The sequence below is a fragment of the Protopterus annectens genome, chromosome 2.part2 (assembly GCF_019279795.1).
Source record: "Protopterus annectens isolate FY-2018-M chromosome 2.part2, PAN1.0, whole genome shotgun sequence".
In the NCBI taxonomy this organism is placed as follows: domain Eukaryota; kingdom Metazoa; phylum Chordata; order Ceratodontiformes; family Protopteridae; genus Protopterus; species Protopterus annectens.
Genome location: NC_056730.1, coordinates 375793810 through 375815535, shown reverse-complemented (window position 1 = coordinate 375815535; position 21726 = coordinate 375793810). Strand labels below are relative to the sequence as shown.

The 21726-nt window shown below is 38.3% G+C and overlaps 1 protein-coding gene across 2 annotated transcripts in view; it reads left to right on the top strand.

The window, feature by feature from the left end:
* ARL15 (ADP ribosylation factor like GTPase 15) overlaps positions 1-21726 on the top strand; it is a 3047572-nt gene that overhangs the window by 2653922 nt on the left and 371924 nt on the right. The window lies entirely within an intron of this gene.

Sequence of the window (21726 nt, the reverse complement as noted above, 5' to 3'; positions counted from 1 at the left end):
TAGGGTCACTATAAAAATATCCCAGACAACAAACTAAAGCAATAAGTGAGAACGTCACTGAAAAAACAGTCAGTAAAAACAAAATGAAAACTCCTGCAAAGCTAGAACTTCCACAGAGTGACCTCCCAAACCTCTTGTATCAGAGGCACATGGGATATATGCAAATTATCCTTATGAACATCAGGTGTTTCAGCTAATTGGCAATTCTGAATGCCCATGAATTGTCATGACTTGAGTTTATGATTATTGAATCCTGATCATAATTCTTTGTAATACATGGAGCTGTATTTGCTCCATGTGCTTCCAGTTACAGAAAAAAAAGGAAAAATGTATTGGAACAAAGTCTTTTACCACCTTTGAACACCATTAAAGCATTTAGCAAGTACTGTCAAACTGTCAGCAGCATACCTCTCAACTTCCTTGCTTAGGAACTGTGGACAAATTCAAAAATAATGCATTACAAATGATCAAGGGACTTTTTTTTTTAATATTGCCCTAATTCACTTAAGTTAATAGAACAATAAGTTTGCTTCAGAGTACATTTTTAGAACAATAAAAAGTGTTTAATGTCTGATATTATTAACTGACTGTAATCCTTAATGATTCATTAGAAAAATCAAAAATAAGGGGCAAAGTTAGGGACATTCTGCAAATATAAGGACAGTAGAGCGGTATGGACAGCACACAGAAATGAAGTGCTGGAACTAATGACTATACATGCAGTTAGACACGTCATTCTGCCACACTTTCTGTGTGGCAAAGTGAAGTTCTAACAACTTTTAAAAGCTGCTTTACCTTCTGCTGCTGTTCCTTGCCAGCCAGCACTGCACTCTTTCAGCTCCTAATGAGAAATCTGATCTTACAAGTGCTTTTGTTAAGCTCCCCTAAATGGTGTTAAGCTTGGGTCTTGTGCCAGGGTAGTGCTTAACAAAATTATTTTTTCCCACTTTCCGAATGTAATCACAGCTTTCCATGCACTACCAAGTGGTTATATGCATTAGTGGATAATGACTGCAGCATGGTTCTCTAACTTTCTGATTGCATTACATATTCTTCCATACTAGTCTAGCCCCAGTGGTGTGCACTGTGTTTCACTGTCTCCTACTGTGCCGTATTGTTTAATTTTGCACCCATATGTTAGGCTTTGCTAGCATGCCAGGTGCACTTGAGTGTAGAAACACAATGCTGCTGTACTGTGCTATGCTGCCTGCATTAAAATATTTAACTATTGTCCCCTAACCTTGCACTTTGTAAGAGTTGTAGGGTACAAGTACTACTATGAACCTTTCAGTTTATTTCTCTTTATATTCGTGAGAACTGTGTCTGGCTCTTTGTTCATAAACCTTATATTGTTGTGTGTGCTGAGCACTCTGTGGTCCCTCAGGCACCTTGTGTGTTGCTCATTTTCAAGTTAACATTGCTGTAGTGATGTGCACTGTGTGCTCCATAAGGTACCTTGGATGCTGTTCATTTCTAGACTGCACATTGCTGTTACATTGTGCACTATCTGAAACCTTGTGTTGTTGTTCTTTCATAGGTTGCACATTGCTGCAGTTCTGTAAACCCTGTTTGTTGTGTTGTATCTTGCCATTGCACTGAGTGGTGTGCAGCTGTAGGATGCTCATTGTTGTCTTTCTGTGTCCTCTGCTTGTTGTTCCCCAAACAATTTCCAGCACTGTTCAGGTATAGAATGTGCTTTGCTGGTCTTCTCTTCTTCCATGCACATTGTATCCCCAAGTGCTTTGTGCAGTTAGGTGGAGGACACACAATACTGGTTTTCCTCATGCTCTACCTATAACATTACACAGTCCAAAACTATCATCATTAGTTGCAGAATTTATTGTCTTTTGAGAAGAACTGTGTTCATTGCAGTTCTGCAATATCCTTCTTTTCTTTTGATTGCTTAGTATACACAGAGCATATGCTAATAGATGTGGCCTGTGTTTGGCATACAAGGCATCTGCCAACCCAGTACTGATGGATTTACTGCACATCAGCAAGTCAGATGGCATCAGAAATACTAAGTCTAGGCCCAGATGTAAACCTCTTCTGTAACAACAATAAAACGATTTGGAGGAGCAGGCATGTTTTGCAGAGAATAATACTGCTGTAGAAAAGGATTCCCATCTACATAAAACAAACTTCATCCCTGTCCATATTCAAGCACAACTTGCATCTATTGATTAAAAACAGAACATTATCCCCAGGACTGCCCCTTGTGCTACTAATGAACAGAATTGACTCCTAAATGCTTTATCCCATGTGTGGGTCCCCTCATATTATGTATAGTATAATCCGAGTTATTCTCATTAGGGGTAATATCATGGAATAGGTAAGGCCAATCTCTAACCATATGGGATAAGTTAATTTGAGCACAAAAAGGGAAACTGGCTAGGCTTAAAATGGCCTTTAAGGGCAGCTAGCATAGTACTTACCTATGAACCTGTAAAAAGTATGTTACTGAATGTTACATCTGCCACCTCAGGGTACAAACCACCATTCACACTGTGCCTTATGGATATTGCTGATATGTCTCCAAAGCCAACCCCCTTTTAGGTCTGTGGTGACCTAGTGAAAGGTGCTGTAAGTTGCTGAGTTACCCACATTCATGCATAGCTGGCTAGCATTTCTAGTTCTTTCTCTGGTATACACCCTGACCTATGAGGCTAAACAAAGTTTTTTTTCCCTTCCTTCTTTAGGCTGGCCTGCATAGTGATGCGGTACATAGCATTGCTTGGTTACTGTGCTCATTTCTCACACTGGATATTTTCTCCATTTGTTTGTTTGTGTCTTTCGGCTTTTCCCGGTTAGGGGTCGCCACAGCGGAACTCCGGTCCGCTAATGATTGGCAGTAGAGTTTTATGTGCTGGCTTGCCGGGCCTAACGCACAACCTTCAACGAAGGAATGCTCATTCACGTATGTCACCACACAGAAGACGCTCTAACTGAGAATCGAATGGGTAACGTCTAACTGTGAGGCGACAACATTACCGCAGCACCACCACCGCAGTGTTGAGTTTGTATATTCTCCCAGTTGATGCAGATGATTTTGCCATGGTCTTCCTTTTCCTGTCTCCACCTAAAGACACGGTAACAGTTGAAAATAGGCAATGTTAAATTATCTCAAGGTGCGTATGTGTGCCCTCTGATAAGATTATTATAGGTTCATAGATTCATAGGTTCATAGGTTGATACTAGGCTATCTGCCCTAGGGCATTTATAAGCCTAGCCAGAGTGTGTTTGGCTTTCACCACCCTTTTAGATTAGTTGACTGTGCTTCTGTATAGTATGTCACAGAAGATAGCCCTTTTAAGGTTAGTTTACTGTGCCACTGTCTAGTAGGGACACAGAAGAGATCCCAGGGGTAAACCTACGATCTCCCATCCACTCGTCAAGATTTCTCTTGAAGAGGGTCATTGAGGGGCTCTGCCTAACATGGATTGGGATTTTGTTCCAGAGTGAGGGGAGCCTCTGGGATATGAATCTGTCCCTCCAGTATGTCCTATTTATTTCTGTGCTGAGGTTTAAGTCCCTGGAGCATGTAGCTGTAAGGGATTTGGATTTCCTGAGGTGGAGCATGTCCATTAATACTGGTTTGGACATGGCTTTATACGTCAGGCACAGATCACCTCTGAGTAGGCGGTAAGCAACTGAGTAGAGCTGGAGTTTCTTTATCCTAACTGCATAGGGTATCTGTTTGAGTCCCTTGATCCTCTTGCTGAGGTACTTTTGGGGTCTTTCCAGTTGCTGCAGGTGTTAGGTAAGGTACATCCCAAATGGGGCATTGTATTCAATTATGGGCCTGATGAGTGATGAGTAGAGGGGCACAATGACCTCTCTTGATCTAGATGTGAACCCTTTCATGATAAGGTGGGCTATATAGAAGGTATTTCTAACCACTATGGCAACGTGATTGTCAAAGGAGAGATTGCTATCTACTTGGGTCCCCAAATCCCTAATTACTTCTTCCGTACTAAATGGATTACCACCTATGTGGTAATTTGTGGGCACTTTGTTTTTCCCAAAGGGGATGACTATGCACTTTTTGGCATTTAGCTTTAGCCCATGGCTCTGGCACCAGTTATCCGTCTCTGAGAGACCCTTTTGGAGGATGCTTGTGTCAGTCGGAGAGTCGATTATGGCACCCAGTTTGCAGTCATCTGCGAACTTGGTCAGCCATAGTCCTCCCGTGTTAGCCTGTACCTCAGAGAAATATATACCGAACAAGAGAGGTCCCAGGACTGAGCCTTGTGGGACGCCACTTGTAACTGGTTTAGAGTCTGACATGGCACCTGCAATTCTGACCATGTGGGTTCTATCCCTGAGCCAGTTTGCAACCCATCTTGTGACATAGGGGTTGATATTTAAGATGGTGAGCTTATTTATGATGCCCGAGTGGGGTATTGTGTCGAAGGCTTTTGCGAGGTCCAGGTAGGCTGTGTGGACTACCTTCCCTTCATCTATGGCCTTGGTGACTGTTTCAAAGAAGTCGACCAGGTTCAAGAGGCAAGATCTGCCCTTAACAAAGCCGAATTGGGTAGGATCCAGTGTTTGGAGGTTCCCAATGTCTTTGTTTATGAGTTCCATGATGATACGCTCCATAGTTTTGCAGACCAGGCTAGTCAGGCTTATAGGGCGATAGTTTCCGGGGTCAGTTGTGGCACCACTTTTGTGGAGTGGGACCACTGTTGCTGTACACCATTCCTTGGGTACATACCCTGTAGTAAGGCTGAGATCGAACAGTGACTTTATGTGAGGGTTCAGTTCTTCTTGGAGCTCATGTAAGACGCAGCCCGGGACACTGTCCGGTCCCATTGATGCTGTGTTTTTTGCTTTGGAGAGGGCAGCTCTCACCTGTGCATCTGTGATGTCAGGGAGGCTACACTCTGTTGGGATAGACATTTGCTCTTTTGGGGTTTGCACTGAACCTGTCTGCCAGGATGTTGGCAATGTCTGTGGGTTCAGTGTATTTTTTGTCATTTTGCACTAATAAACACAAAATGGAAAACGGGGAAAAAGGAACTAATAATGAGAAAGTAATCCCGTAACAGACTCAATGAAGGCTGTCCCAAAAACGTCACCAATGTACCAGTTCAACAAATCAGACTCTTCAGTCCAAAAGGTATATTTCCACAAGATTTAATGAACGAAAAACGTAGAACATAAGTTAAGCGCTTTCATTTCCAAAAAACGGAAACTTCTTCAGAACAACGTAACATCCTGTAACACACATATATATATATCGTCAATTAAATTAGTTAATTGATTTATCATGTCCTTATTAATGAAAATTGTTAAAAGCAATAGTATTTAAAAGCAAAGCAATGTGGTTATTCTGCAAAGGTATTGTTCACATTTTAACTTTTCAGTACTTTAAACAATACACCATGTATTGTACTTGTATGCGAAATTCAAAATACATAGTTCAAAATACATGAAAATACATGAATTCATAAATTCATAAATCACATAACTGTGCAATATATGATTTAAAAAACTTTTCATTGAAACAAAAAAGTAGGTATGTAGTATTTGTGAAAAAAATGATGAAACAGTTGTTAATACATAATATACAAATGTAAATGATTAAATATAATGTATATTAGTAAATAGATAAATAATTATAAATATGTAATATAGTATAATATAATATATAAATATAAATGTACATAAAATTAAATTGATCATAATAATGTGAATTCCTTCATAGGTTGTGTTGATATTTGAATTTAGAATTTAAAATATGAAATGTTATAAAATATTAAAATCTTCTCAACAAAACCACAAGTGTTCCTATACTTTTAAGTCTTATCTTGTGTTTTCCTTTTTGTCTTGTTTGCTCTTAGTTTTAAAACTGGTAGAAGGGAGATATGGTCATTCAGACCAGGAGGTGTGTTAGAGTCAAGTCTTAGTTGCCAAATCAGTTCCCTATAACTAAGTTGGTTCTCCCAATCTCCTCCTCTGCTATTTTTTAACACCCTTTCCAAAACCCAAAATTTATAGGTTGCCTGTTCACAAGTTAGGGTATGTCTGTAGAGGGCATTAGTTTCCTTTTTCCTGGCAATATCGTATGTGTGTTCGTATACTCTTTGGCGCAGGTGCCTCTCAGTTTTCCCTACATAGTGTGCCCAACAGATCGTACAGTATGCTAAATAAACTACTCCACTAGTGTAACATGTACAATAACCTTTTCCTTTTGAGATGATGGTGGGTAATTTGATTTCATCCGTATTAGCCATGAATCCACATTGGTGGCACTTGCCACAACGGAATGTACCCTTTCTTTTATTGTTGTCTTCCCCTTGCCATTTCCTCTCAAAAATAGTTTTTAAGTTAGCCCCTTTTCTAAAACTATAACGTAGACATCTGTCGAATATCCCTGCACTATTGGGCATACTCTTAAACATGTTCCATGTTGTGTTAATAACCTTTTTTACTAAATTAGTATTTGCACTGTAAGTCATAACCAGAAAAGGGGTGTCTACGGTTGTTTTAGATGTACCACATTCCACAACCTCCAGATTGTTCTCAGTAGTTATAACCTCACTCAGTCTATCTGTATTTAGTAAGGGAACATATTTTGTCCCCCATCCCTTTAAAATTTCTTCCTTTAATGGGGAAATAATGGAATTGGGGTAACCTCTTTCCTGAAATAATTTTTCTACATAATCTAATTCCTTAGTTAGTTCCTCATATCTGGTTGTCATTCGTGCCACCCTAACCATCTGTCCTTTGACAATGTTTTTCTTCTGTAATGGAGGGTGGTTACTGTTATAATGAAGGTAGGCGTTTGAAAAACATGCCTTTCTGTAAATGCTCGATGTAAATATACTGTTGTTGTAGTCCTTCTTAATGGTAAGGTCTAAAAAGTGTATTTCATCTTTATTAAATTCATGAGTAAAACGAAGAAATGTAGTTGATTCATTGAAATACTGTATGGCCTCTAAGGCCTCTTCTTGTGTACCTCCCCATACAATTAAAATGTCATCCAAAAAACGATAGTACTGAACAATGTTGGTCATAAAAGATGACTGAAAGACATAGTGCAATTCCCAGAAAAGCATTACGATGTTGGCAAAAATGGGGGCACAAGCTGCCCCCATTGCAACACCATCAACCTGTAGATAGATCTCATCCTGGAAGTAAATAAAGTTGTTTTTTAAAACCAGTTCAATATTCTCAAGAATGATTCTGAATTCATGGTTAGACAAAAACTTAAATTCAATTAACATGTACTCAAACCAGTCCAATCCCGTGTTATGCGGAATAACGGAAAAGAGGTCCCTAACGTCTATAGTAAGAAAGGCATAATGAGGTTCAAATTGCAATTGGTTTAGCTTCTTTAGTAGATCCCACGAATCAATGAGAATGTGGGTATACAGTTTATAAAATGGTTTTAGCTTCGAATCTATGTATATTGCTAATGGTTGTGTTTTTGAACCTTCAGATGTTACAATGGGTCTCATAGCCACATTTTCCAACCCTTTGTGGGTTTTTGGGATACCAAACATTGTTGATAAAAAAGGTTTTTCCACCTTGAAAAACCGATATAATTTGTCATCAATCAACCCTTGTGCTAAATTATCTTCTATCACCATGTCTATTTTTTGGTAAGCTATATTTAACTCATTTCTGGAAGAAATGGTATATCTGCCAAAACCATTTAGAATTTCCATCATTTTAGCCGTATAAGTCCAGTTGTTCATTAGGACCACCCCACCCCCTTTGTCAGGTTTCATAATCCTAATGTCGGGGTGCAACACTCTAAATTCTTCCAACGTCAGACGTTCATCGACTGATAAATTAAATTTAGCATTGTAATGTTTGTGGTGACGTGCTAGTAATTTTAACTCATTAATAACCACATTTTCAAAGTTGTTAATATCACATTGTAAACCTGGGTTATATGTACTTCTTCTAGTTAAAGCATTCATATTAACATTGGTAGTATTATTAGTGTTAATATTAGCGTTAGCATTCTGTTTGGCTAAATATTCTAAGTTTAACTTCCTGGTGAACAATTTTATATCTACAAATAATTCTGCCATGTCCAACCTCCTAGTTGGTACAAAAGAAAATCCCTTTTTAAATAGAGAAAAATGCCTGTTCTCAATTTTGATGTCCGTGTAGTTGTAAATAAAAAATTCACATCCTGGTTGACTAACCACAATGTTATCACTGTTAGATGTAATAGTTTCTGGATCCAATAACTCAGTGTCCACAATCACCTCTTCCCTTACATTTAATAAACCACGTAAGTTAAAATCTTGTTCATTGTTGGGAATGACAGTCAATATATCAATCTCAAAGTCAGAAAGGTGTTCATTGTCAAATGCTTCATATTCCTGACCAGTGTGATCCTGGTTGTTTAAATCACCACTATTGTCTTTTTTCGTTCCCCCAATGTCATGTTCAGTAGTAAAATGGAGAGGTACATCACCCCTAGTGCACGAATCAATAACTAATATCTCTGCCCCTGCTGGTTCATTACCTGGGCATAAGTCGGGTGAGGGTGTAGATTCCATATTCTTTCGGACCTCCTTGGTCCATCCTGTTCTAAAGGGATGTCATTATCAATTTCATTAACCACCCTTAAACTGTTAACAGAATCTGAATCTATATCACGCCTATTGCCTATCATTTTGCACTAACTCAGAGCATATCTGGGAGTTGCCACCTAGGTTCCTAACATAACTAAAGAAGGCCTTGTGATTATCTTTAGCGTCTTGGGCAATTTTTCTTTCGAAGCTGGCCTTAGATAATTTTATGAGGGATCGTAGTTTCTTGCTAGTACTGATCAGAGATGCCTTCCCTTTTTGGGATTTTGCTCTATCATGTAGTAGCTTCCTCCTTCTGTTGTATAGCTTATTTATGGCTGGGGTCCACCAGACAGGTCTCCTGCCTTTGGAGGAGTGAGTCTTGGTTTTATTTGGGATAGCACGATCCATGCATTCCTGTATGTGTCCATATAATACATTTGTAAAGGATTCTACGGTTTGGGCCGTATTTTCCACTGGCCCTGGGGCTTTGAAGGATTCCATCTCGGTTTTGAGAAGTGTGAAGTTTGCATTTGAGAAGTTCTTCACTGTGGTTTACAACTCATTGCTGCCTTATGGCCATTGTTTGCAGGAATAGGTTCCTGCTCCATATAACTGTGAGCTGGAAAACTCAAGTCTAAAATACATAGACTGTGGTTCTTTAGCTTCCGTTTCATATTACAGGGTAAAGTTATATGTACTGTATCCTGAATAGGGAATTATCTGTCTGTCAAAGGAGTCACCTGCAAACAAGCTCATAAATTCAGTTCATATAAATTAAATAAGCAAGGCACCCACGTGATCAGTCACAGAGTTTATTAACCTTATTGACTGATTGAGAGTGACAAAATTGTAGTTCAGTGTATTTCTTTTTATTGATTTTAACTGACATAACTATAATTTCTTAGAAAGGCCTTTACAAATGTTTGGGGTACTCTTTTAGGGTGCTGTTTTGTTAAGTGGTTTTTCAAAGTGTTGTAGTGACTCAGCAGTTTTGTTTGCTTGCTGCCGTTTTTTCAAAGTCTCATAGTGACTCAGCAGTTTAGTTTACTTGATACTATTTTAAACATAAACATAAATTATAGTAAATATTAATTTCATACACATTAATTTATATATACTTTACAGGGTAGTTATTAAATGCTTAGGAAAAAATACCAGACAAGTGATCACAGGAACTGTAAGATATCTAACCACGTGCAAAGTTCCACATATAGTACATTCTGAGCAATTTAACACAAATTAAATTATGGTCTTACAGCTTAAAGCACACATTTATCTTTGTAGCAGTAACATTAATTAATGCAGTAAATATTAATTTCTATAAACAACTCACAGAACCTCAGCTACACACATGCTGCCAAGAGCATTCCCCTTATCCAGCTTTTATATGAGATTAAGCAATATATCTCTAGCTAAACTAAACATACTTTTGTACTTATTAATGTAAATGTGAGAAGCCAATATTTTTAGGGTGCCACTATGAGTGAACACATGGAAAGCTTTCAATAATTAGACTTTGTAACTTAAACAGGGACTGAATTAGAGATACACCAAGATACAGACTTTTTAGTACTTTGCATTCTAAAACCCTGCTGTAACTAGACAAAGAGTTTGTTTGTCCCTTTGCTTGTATTTGTACCATGAATGTCTTCAGTGGATTTACAACAAATACATTTAAAAAGTAGTGTATTTTTCTGCCATTACCATCGGCCCTTAAGCAAAAGCAGAATGTCATTTTCTTTGTTCCATTGCAGTCTTCAAAAGACAAATGTGAGTTTTTTCTTTTTCACTTGCCATTAAAGAGTACTAAATATGCATTTGTGTGTTTGAAAAGCACATAAACTATCTTTCTTTGTATTTTGGAAAGTGCTGTTTGCATACTTTACTCTTTTGTACAGGTACAACATGTATAGTACATTTTATTTTGTACTTCTCTTTTCTTCCCTTGACCCTTAACGCATATGTTATATGCATTTAGGAAGATCCTTTCCCAACAAAAAATTTGCTTCTCAAAGTCCCAGAACTCATTTAACCTGTTGATATTTAGTACTTTCTCTTAAAATTTTAAAGGAGGTTTCCTTGTTTATCAGAGCCAAAGGAGTCTGATTTGTGTTCAGTCCAAATAAATAAGTTTATTTCTAGCATTTTTAAGGCCCCTGTTTACAGAATATTCTTAAACCTGCTTCGCTATAGGAATTAAACATAAATGAGCATACATTTATTGTAATAGGTATACCTTTTACAGAGAGCAAATATTATACAAGCACCAACAGTATCCACTTGTGGTTGTTTTGTGTAGTACAATCCAAATATTTGTTTCATACCATGTCTACACAGTACAGTCTAAATATTTTCTGATAACATTTTTATAAAGCACGTTGCCCTTTTACTGGACGTATACATGTAGTAAATGAAATGAGGAAATTGTCAGTGTACTTACTGCATTATAACTCATAAGATTTTTACATTAGATTTCATTTCACAGGTCTTGGTATGCTTTCTGAGTTTGAGTATCTGGAGACATATAACTGGGAAATATAATTTTCTACCTTAAACGTGCAGACTTTACCCACACCAACATGCTATTTATTTAACATGCTCATTGCTTGCTCTGAAGTGGACTTGTATAACCCTATACAAGTCAGCAACATGTCTGCACATCCACAAAGATCCATGCACAAAGTAACATCTCATTTTTATGTTATCTAGTGTTTCATCAATCTCATGATAACACTATTTGCTTACACTAAGACCTAAACTATGTTTATACTCAAATCCTGAGGTTTACATATGTATTGTTTTACAAGGCTTACATACACACTATACTAAGCATTTCTTTTTTAGCTCTGATTCCATAAAACGTGCACTCAGCTTAAGTGATAACTTACACTAAGAGCAAGCTAAGAGCAGGACTTTTGGAATCTGGTCCCTGGAGTAAGTATTGTTTATAGATAGACCTTCCACTGAAGCTAAGTCACTTACACTGAGAGCAGATCTTTCAGAAGCAGGACAGACAGACACTGAGAGTGACTCTTTTGGAATCTGGCCCTTTATTTTTGCTGTTTTTTACTCTCACTAAACACTAAGATTAGTAACAAAAAACACATTTTCCTAGCTGTCTAAGGAAAACAACATTCATTTGATAACTCTCCTTTTTTAGAGAAGGATCATCTTATGTGTCTAAACTCTAAAGACAGTACGACACATGCTTTTGCTTGTAGAAATGACATTTAGAAATCCCTTTCTTCTTTTTTAAACAGGAATTGTGCAGTATAAACTAGTGGTTATAGTCTCTTTATACATACATATGTAAATTGCTCATTCTAGTGAAAGTTTCATGTTTTTGTAATAAATTATTAAACCAGAAACAGGATCACATGATTATAGCTGGCTGGACTGCCCTTGACTTGTTATAAAAGAAAAACATTTTTCAGTTTGTTTCATTTTTTGTACATGTTTCTCTGAAATCCTGGCTTTTCAATGGTTCATTTTAGCTAGTACTTAATTTCTGAGCAATTTTATAATACTGTCTGTGAAGCAAAGTACTTTTTCTTTTTGCTGCTGTTCTGAGGATACGTATGTTTAACTTCTAAACCAGTATTTCTGTCATTCTGACTGGAAAGATTCCTGTTTTATAACTCGTGTTTACAGTGACTGATAGCAGATGTAGCTTAAAAAGTTATGGTATCTGACAAGGACTGAACTGTGTATGCTGCTTCTGTCATGACCTACCCAGTAGCATGTGTCAAAACTGCAAGGAAAGACCCAGCCAAGCTTAGGGTTACCACAAATTCTGGTATTCTGTTTTAAATAACAGACTGTTGGGAGTTTGTTAAATCTCCGATTACACTTTGCTCTGATTTAAGAAAAACATCACTAATGCAATGTGATTGTGTCAGAAATCAGGTAAAGGGGCATTCCTCCTCCCCCTGACATACAAGTGATATCATGAAATGGGTGGGAAGTGGGTGGGGTGAGGGGAGGAGATAGCTGTGTTTATGGGAAGGTGCAAGGGGTGTGGCTTTTGTCCGGTTTTGGCCACAGCTGCAGGCGTCAACCCTAGCCAAGATAGAGTCTTCACTGTGTAAAACTGTAAACCTCCTGTAATAGAGGTCTATGGGATATATGCAGATCACCCCTTAAGGACATACCAATGTTTCAGCTACATGGCTTCTGAATACTCATGACTTTCCACTTTTTAAGTCTTTATGGGTACATTCAGGCCAGTAAAGCCAAACTCTTGCATGGTTTGGCTTTTTATACCTTCTTATAAGTGGATTGTTTGGCTATACTTTAAAAACAAAGAGCTTATGTGTCATGGTTACACCACCTCACCTATTTAATCTAGTGGAACGACCATTATTGTGCTGCACAGTGTTATTGCTGCCTATCGGTATATCTTCCCACATGCGGGAATGTTATTTATGCTGTTCGTTGTGAGATCTTCCAGAGTGACTGTTTAAATTGTAAAGCTGGCCCTACAAACCAAAACATGTCATGGGAATAGAAGATAAAGATGAGCTGTAGCATAGCTAGGGTGGAGGGAAAAGGGGGAAGCTACCCCAGACGCAAAGTACAGAGGTGGGAGTGATCAGCCGATCCTGATTGCTGTTCAGTACATATTAGCATTTAACATTTAAGGTCAAAACTGTGTGTATGATGTAAACTGTAGCATCTGTTCTTTTTTTCTTAACTGGGTACAGTAGTGATGCATGTATGGTGAAAACTGTAGCAAGCAGTTACTACAGTTTTTAAGAAGAAAAATAGCTTTTTTTTTCTCCTTTAACTGAGTGCTGTAGCTATCCATGTTTGTTATAAAGTTACGCAACTGCTTGCTACAAATGTGCTAGCAGTAATTGCTATAGTGCTGCCAGGCTGGGGAATGGTGCTGGGCACAGAAATAGCTAGCTACACCTCATATGACAGCAGCTTCACCATACAGGAGCAGTAGCCAGGTAATTGTAGGGTTTTTTTTCTATGTCACTTTCATCCCTTATCCCTTGTGTGAAGGAGATTCTTTGAAGCAGTGAGGTGGAGTTCTGAATGCTAATTGTCACACAGATTGGCTATGGCATGTTTTCCATGTATGGGATCTTTTACACAGAGCTGTAACTAGTTCAGTTGGTGCCCTGGGCAGTCATTAGAACTGAAGAGCTCTAGCAAGGGGATTGTAGTAGCTCCTTTCTGCAGTTTTTAACATTTAAGCACATTCACATAGGCAGCAGTGATATCAGCCATAGTTGCTTAAATGAATGACAGCACTGTACTTGTGCCAGATTGACAGTACTTATGAGGTGCCAATCGCCCAGGGCAGACAATCCCTTCACCCTGTCCTAGCTGCACTACTGCTTTTTCCAGTCCACCTTAATTCTTTTGTATGGCTACATAACCAATGACGTGAGCAAAGGTAACGTGAGACAGTGACGGTAAAAGAGTTTCTTGATACTACATTTTAGTAAGAAACTTGTAGTGGCCTGATGTGTATGTGTGTTTCTTATTTTTTCTTTTGTGTTCCGAATTCAAGAATGTCTATTTTCATTTTTTGTATTCACGTTTTTATATATGTTGTACATAATGTCTTATTTATGTGTTCCCTACACACATAGCTGTTAAAATTAGTGAAAATTATTAAAATTGATAAAAAAAAATTATTGTTTACCTGTGTATTCTGTTTTGCATTTGATGATTTTCTTTGCTGTAGTCTACCCAAAAGCAAAATTAATTCACTTTAGAATTTAAGTTATGAATTATATGGCACAGCTGTTTTAAAATTTTCTTTAACTGCAATCAGCACTCTATATTAAACAGCAGAAAATGCTCATAGATATTTCCTGGTATTTTTGAGAAAGTATGCTTTTTTCAGTCATATCTTAGGAGTAGCAGCATTAAAACCTCTAAAGTATGTTTGTTAGGTACAAAGTCTTACAGATATATTTATTCTCTTGTTTCATTAGATGTTATACTGTACTTCATTAGCCCAGCCATCCTATCCTCAGCTTTTCACAGGCGTTTTATTTTTGTAATCTGTTTAGTGTGCTGGTTTATGCATTTTTATGTGTCTGTCTGCCTGTGTGTGTGTGTGTGTGTGTGTGTGTGTGTGTGTGTGTGTGTGTGTGTGTGTGTGTCTCTCTGTTTACGTAGGCTGTCAAGGGGACTGCTGATGAAATTTGAAATACAAGGGTCTATGTAATAACGTCAAGGGATCCCTTCATCGATCTCCTATTCATCGAGACAACATCAAACAGTCCAGTCACCGAACATTTACATTGCTGAATGTTACCACATTGAATTACATTAGCTGGCCAGCTGCTAAGAGAACTGTACGTTTTCTTTTGTGTTTACTTTACTTATTCACCATGTTAGTATACCATCTGTGATGTTGGCCAACTAATGTAATTCAGTGTAGTAACATTTGGCAGTATAAGCGTTCGCTGACTGGACTGTTCAGTGCCGTCTTTTCAATGAATAGCAGTTTGCTGAAGGAATCCTTCGATGGTATGACAGAGTCGAAGTATAATATGTTAGCTAACTAGGAATTGGGCTGTTTCTACAGATAACACTGAGCATGCTAAGATAACCAGTACAATAAAGAAATTGTCATTTCAGAGGCAGTACACAAAATGTGTGCATTTTCTCTAAACACAGTCTCTCTTTGTAGAACTTTTCTTTAGTGTGCTTCCTTTGAGTAACTTAATTCATTCACATTAATTAGGTAAGCTTTCTCTTAACTGACAGCATTCTAATCCTGTATTCTTTAAAGCCATCATTTTTTCATGTGTTAGCCTAGAGGAAAGACACATCTTAGCCTGCTGCCAAGTTGCAGTCTGAACTATTCCCAGTTTCACAGAGTTAAAAAAATGTGCAGAGGTAAACTGCAAGAAATGCTTTCAACAGCTGAAACCGTGGGATAGAAGGAGATATGAAATAAACAATTGATTAAGTCCTTTATATACCTGTATTTAGTGCATATGTCTTAAATTCTTCGTATTCATTGCATAATTTGCTTGCAACCAAAAGGCATGCTTTGTTTTGGTTGACTAACTACTCAAGTAAATCCTTTCAATGTTTGTAATGTGGGGCTTTTTTTTTTCCTTGTATCTTCCTTGCAAATAACCCCTTGGATAATCCTCTTAACAAACTAAAACCTCCTTTGACCTCTGTTTTTCTTACTGCATTCTGTGTATATAACCTCTCCTGCAGTTTTATGCATATTTTTACTTTTCTCCCTCTTCCTTGTTTCTTATCTGTCACTTGCATTGTAAATATTTCTGTTCTACTGTATGTTTGCTGTAGTTTTAGTACTTTTTTTTTCTAAATAGTTTTTTTTACTGTATTATATTTGCATCCCCTGCTTCAGTTTCATAATCTGTAAAATTCCTTTTAATTCCTCCTCTGCCATAACTCTTACGTTTTCTCACTCAGGCAGAGACTGAAGTAGGTCTGCATGGGTCAGTGCTCTACCCTAGTAAACAAATTTAAGTAAGTAAATAAATCAACATGGTTTCCCATCATTTTAAACAGTCATATCAGTTTTGGATATTATTTGACTGATATTATAAAATAATGTTATTTCTACAGTGTAAACATTGGCTCCATATGATTGTCACTGTCGATGTGACACCCCAACCCCATGTGCAAAAATGGGTGAAAGGGCATTATGGTTGAATGTAAGTAACATCTTGGACCAGTGAATACACTAGTGAAATTTTTAAGCGATAAAATGTTGGTGTATTTTCAGATATATTACCAGAAGTTGTCCTGTCAACAAGCATAGTAGTTTCTCTCCAGATGATCACCTTGACAAATTTCTTATTTCATGACAGCACCTTGCATGTTTTGTATTTCTGGGTCAACTCATAAGCCACCATCCTAAAGGACCATACTTCTCAACCACTCCGCATTTGGCAGAGCTTTCTGATTTTGTATTTGATTTCATTTATATTCCTCTGCTGCAGTTTGTCCTTTGACAGTTCTGATTTGTGCTCTTTCATTGGCTCAGTAGTAGTGCCAATGAGAGAGAAGTTCATCACAGTCAAAATGGAGCTAAGAGACTCACCACAGGCAGCTAGGAAGAAATGGAGTAATATTTATTTTTATTTATCATTTTGTTGACCGGGAAAGTCCGACTAGGACAGAGCCTATTTTCAGCGGAGGCCTAGGAGAAATGCTCCAGATGCATGTCTTTGGATTGTGGGAGGAAACCAGAGTACCCGTTGGAAACCCACATGAACACAGGGAGAACATGCAAACTCTGCACAGAAGGCACTCCAGCCAAGAATTGAACCAGAGAACCTCTTGCTGTGAGGTGACATCGTTAGCCGCTGCACCACTGCGCCACCCATGGTATGTGTAATATATGTATAATGTAATAGTATGGTGGGCTTCTAGATGCATGTACTATTGGTCCATTTTGTTATCTACCTTGCACTGCTAGTCCATTCAGTGGACCAGTAACACACTTCATCTAGAAAAATAACAAGCACAATGGACTTCTAATTCCTTGTGTTATTCAAGCTTTTTCTAGCTGTACTGTGTTACTGGTCTCCTCAGTGAACTAGTGGCACAATGCAGCTAGCAAAATGGGCCAGCAATACAGTGCAGCAGCTAGCAACCCACATTGTCACCTGTAAAGCCAGCGCAGCAGGTTCCTGTTTGTTTATTGAGATGCATTTAAGAGTTGTGGATGGTTAAATTGACGAGTTTAATATGTTTCTGCGTTAGCATCTGTAGGAACTGTAGCAAGGAGCTTGTATGAAGCTGATTGCTATAGTTCTGCAAAAAAGTAATTTTTTTCTCTTTAACATCAAGTTCAAAAGATACACCTTGTAAAGGCGGATAGTATTAAAATTCAGACATTGAAAGTTCTGGTAAAGACCACATTGCTGCATATCATTCCTTAAGAGGAAAAGCCACTGACTCACCCCCAAGTGGGTTCTAATGCATTTGTCCTTTAGAATTCATATAGATAAGGAAAACATGGACATAAAAATGGTTTCAGTGTTAACAAAATGTCATGGTTTCTGTTCTCATTGTCTAATATAGCACATCAACGGTATAAATTCATCTGTAATCCCAGATGTTCTTTTACTTTACAATACGTTCTTGGATGATGATGATAGTAGTAGCAATAATAATAACATCCAGTTGTTAGCCAAGTAGGCCCACTGGCGCACATTCCATTTTCTGTGGTGACCCAGGAAGAATGTCTGGTTAAGTGACTTGATAGAAGTCACACAGAAGGCAATTGAGGGCAGGGGGAATCAAACCCTATACCACTGGAGCTACTTTTTACAGCCTTAAGCTCCTGCACCAGCTGCCAGGCTTAGATTTTTTCTTAAAATCTTTCACCAAAATGGCTCACTTTTCTCATAAGAAGAAAAAAAAATCAATTCTTTAAGTTTTCATTTGTCTTTCCAGCTTCATTATTTGTGTTGTCCAGTTTAGGATCACTAGAAACTGGAACATGTCCTGACAAGCAGTGGGCTTAGGTAGAAAACAGTCATAGACAGGATTTGTATCCATCATAGGATACCTGCATACTCACGTTATACACAGCTCTCTGTAGTTTTAAAAATGGTTAGTTCATGATCCCATATGTTTTGTGGGATGTTGTGGAAAAGTACAGCCACTGAACCAGTATGGACACATGGAGAACAAGCAAACTTTTCAAAAAAGCCATCTCTGCCAGGAACTGAATTACTAAACTGTGAATACTTCTCAACCTGGAAACATGAAAAATCTAGACTAAGATTCATGAAAAGTAGGTACAGCTGGCCAAAAATTGGGACACTAGTTAGCGAAAAATTTGCAAGCATAATCATGTAACCCCGCCCACACAAATGGAATTATGGGATACCAACATGAAGATTGAAGTCACTAAATAATGCTAATAACAAAGCACAACTCCCCATATCTGAACAATGCAGGAAAAAATACAGGTGGTAAACACGCACAATTTGCAAGATACTGAATATTTAACACTGGGCGAAAACACCTATATCTGAATTTATATTTCAAGTTGCACTATCCCAGTGTTTCTAGTCATTGACTTTCTTTTGCTAATGACTCAGGACAACTGTGTGTTAGTATTTCAATAAATACAGATTTCATTTAAAAATGGGTAAGAAAAGTGTGCCAACACCTGTACCAGCTTTATCCTGATTTAGCTTTCTTTCTTGTAGTTTAAACAGGAATAACTCCACACACACACACACACACACACACACACACACACACACACGAGTTGGTGACTGTGACCACCTCGCAAAGGACTATGTACTTACTACTGGGACGCGATGCATGACAATGTATGCATAGCAAACTCCCATGGTATTGCTGCGTTATGTTTTATCTACCAAAGGGTCAAAAGCAAGACAATTGTTTTAGTGTTACAACTACAGAAAACAACAAAAATCACATCTTCCATTGCAGTTCGTACTAAAGAAGTTCAGTACATACTGCACAATGATATTGAAGAAATGATTATGCACTGAATAAAACATTCTGTAGCAGTAGCACTAGTAAACTAATAAAGAAAAAAACAACAAAACGTATACAATTGTTTTGCACACTAAACCAGCAACAATGGCATTTCATCGCAAGCTTCTGCTACATTTTAACTTTCCTAGACTGAAAGCACCATTCCACCTGAAGGTGACAAAACACCAACATCCATTTAAAAAAAAAAAAGTGTGTGTGTGTGTGTGTGTGTGTGTGTGTGTGTGTGTGTGTGTGTGTGTGTGTGTGTGTATATATATATATATATATATCTGTCTGAAGACATCATCTCCATCTTCTTTTGAACCCTTAACTGGGGATATCAATCCATTCTTTTTATTAAGAAGTTTTTGGCATCCTGGACCTGTACTGATTTCAAGAGTTTTCACCATTTACTCTTTCCACTACAACATCGTTGTTTCTAGAAACTTGTCTCTCCATTTGTGTCAGTATCATGTGACAGTTATTAATTAGAAAAAAAAACATGATGAATTAGAAGAAAAAAAAACATGATGGCAAGGAAACGTGAAAATAAAATCGGATTGGTTAGACTGCAACTTGATTTTTTTTCTTTCTGATTGGTTATTATTTTGCACACCAGACACATGAACACGATTTTTATTATTCACATGGGGTCTTCATTGTGTTTAATTAGGGTGAAATAAAGGTTTGAAGGCGCTCAAGTAGCTTACTAGTGTTTAGTGCTCACATCCATGTTAGATAACATAAAAAGATTGCAATATCAAGGAACTATTTTCAATGTCCTCCTCACGTTTTAGTTGTAAAATAATTTGTTTCTATGAAATAAAATGCTTAATGATAAGCACAGTACTAAAACTTTCCTACAGTGCGAAAATAAAGAAAGGGTTGAGTAAATCAAAATGTACTTATCTGTATAAAGAAAACTTACTGTTTGAATCTGTAGTAGCCTTCTAGAAAGCAAAAAGTTTCTTACCTTGTGCATCACTGCAATTTGAATCCTAACCTCACTCCTATATGAACTAGTCTATTCAAGCTCTCCTTTTATTGGGCTTTGTAAACTTTCCTGCTATCGCTGTTTCTCATACCAGGAAAACAGGTATATCCGTTCCGTTTCCATTATGCTGTCCCAACAAAACACCAGCCTCCAGCCATGTCTGCCCACTAAACAGACACTCCAAGTAACTTGGCAACATTTCACTCCTCAAAATTTCACATTTTATATTTTCAGGAGGTGCACCATTTCAGCACATGGGGTATAGTCACATAGGCAGACTGATACACAACTACTAGACTAGTGACATCACAACCCACAGTTTGAAACTCCAGCCCTAGTCTCTGAGTCTGATACGCTGGCAATGGTGATGATCTCATCTAAATTAAAATTGTAAATAAACATAAAAAAATCAGGAATTGCAGGGGCCACTCGGAAATTCGTGGCACCCCATTATTTTCCCCTCAAAACTGGTAATCACTGAGGAATTCAGTAGTGTTCATAGGTTCATAGGTTTATACTAGGCTATCTGCCCTAAGGCATTTATAAGCCTAGCCCAAAGTTTTGTGGCTTACGCCACCCCTTATGTTAAAAAATACTGTGCCCATTAGTTTGTTGTGCCTCTGTCCAGCAGTGACACAGAGATGATTCCCGGGGTAAACCTACGATCTCCCATCCACCGGTCAAGATTTCTCTTGAACAGAGCCATCGAGGTGCTGTGCCTCACATGGACTGGGATTTTATTCCACAGCATAGGGAGTCTCTGGGTGACAAATCTATCCCTCCAGCATGTCCTATTTATATCCGTGCTAAGGTTTAAGTCACTTGCTCTAGTGGATCTGGTAGATTTGGATTTTTTGAGGTGGAGCATGTCCATTAATTCCGGGTTGGACATGGCCTTGTATGTCAGGCACAGGTCACCTCTGAGCAGGTGGTATGCGACTGAATAGAGATTCTTCAGTCTGGCAGCATATGACAGATTTTGGAGTCCCTTTATCCTTTTGGTGAGGAACTTTTGGGGTCTCTCCAATTGCTGCAGGTGTCAGGTGAGATACATCCCGAATGGGGCATTGTACTCGATCATTGGTCTGATAAGTGAAGAGTACAGGGGAACAATGACCTCACTTGATCTGGATGTGAATCCCTTCATGATCAGGTGGGCAATGTAGAAGGTCTTTCTAACCACTTTAGCAATGTGAGTGTCAAAAGAAAGGCCACTGTCAACCTGGGTCCCCAGGTCCCTGATAACCTCTTCTGTGCTTAATGGATTGCCACCTATATGGTAGCTTGGGGTTACCTTGTTTTTCCCGAAGGGTATGACTATACATTTTTTGGCATTTAACTTCAGGCCATGGCTCTGGCACCAGTTATCAGTTTCCGTGAGACTCCTCTGAAGGATATCTGTGTCCGATGTACTTTCCTCTATGGCGCCCAGTTTGCAGTCATCTGCAAACTTTGTTAGCCATAGTCCTCCTATGTTTTCCTGTACGTCTGAGAAGTAGATGCCGAACAACAGGGGGCCAAGGACTGAGCCCTGTGGGACCCCACTTGTGACCGGCTTGGAGTCTGACATGGCGCCAGCAACTCTAACCCTGTGGGTTCTGTCCTTTAGCCAGTTTGCAACCCATCTTGTGACATATGGGTTTACATTTAAGCTGGTAAGTTTCTCTATAATACCTGAGTGGGGTATGGTGTCGAAAGCTTTTGCAAGGTCAA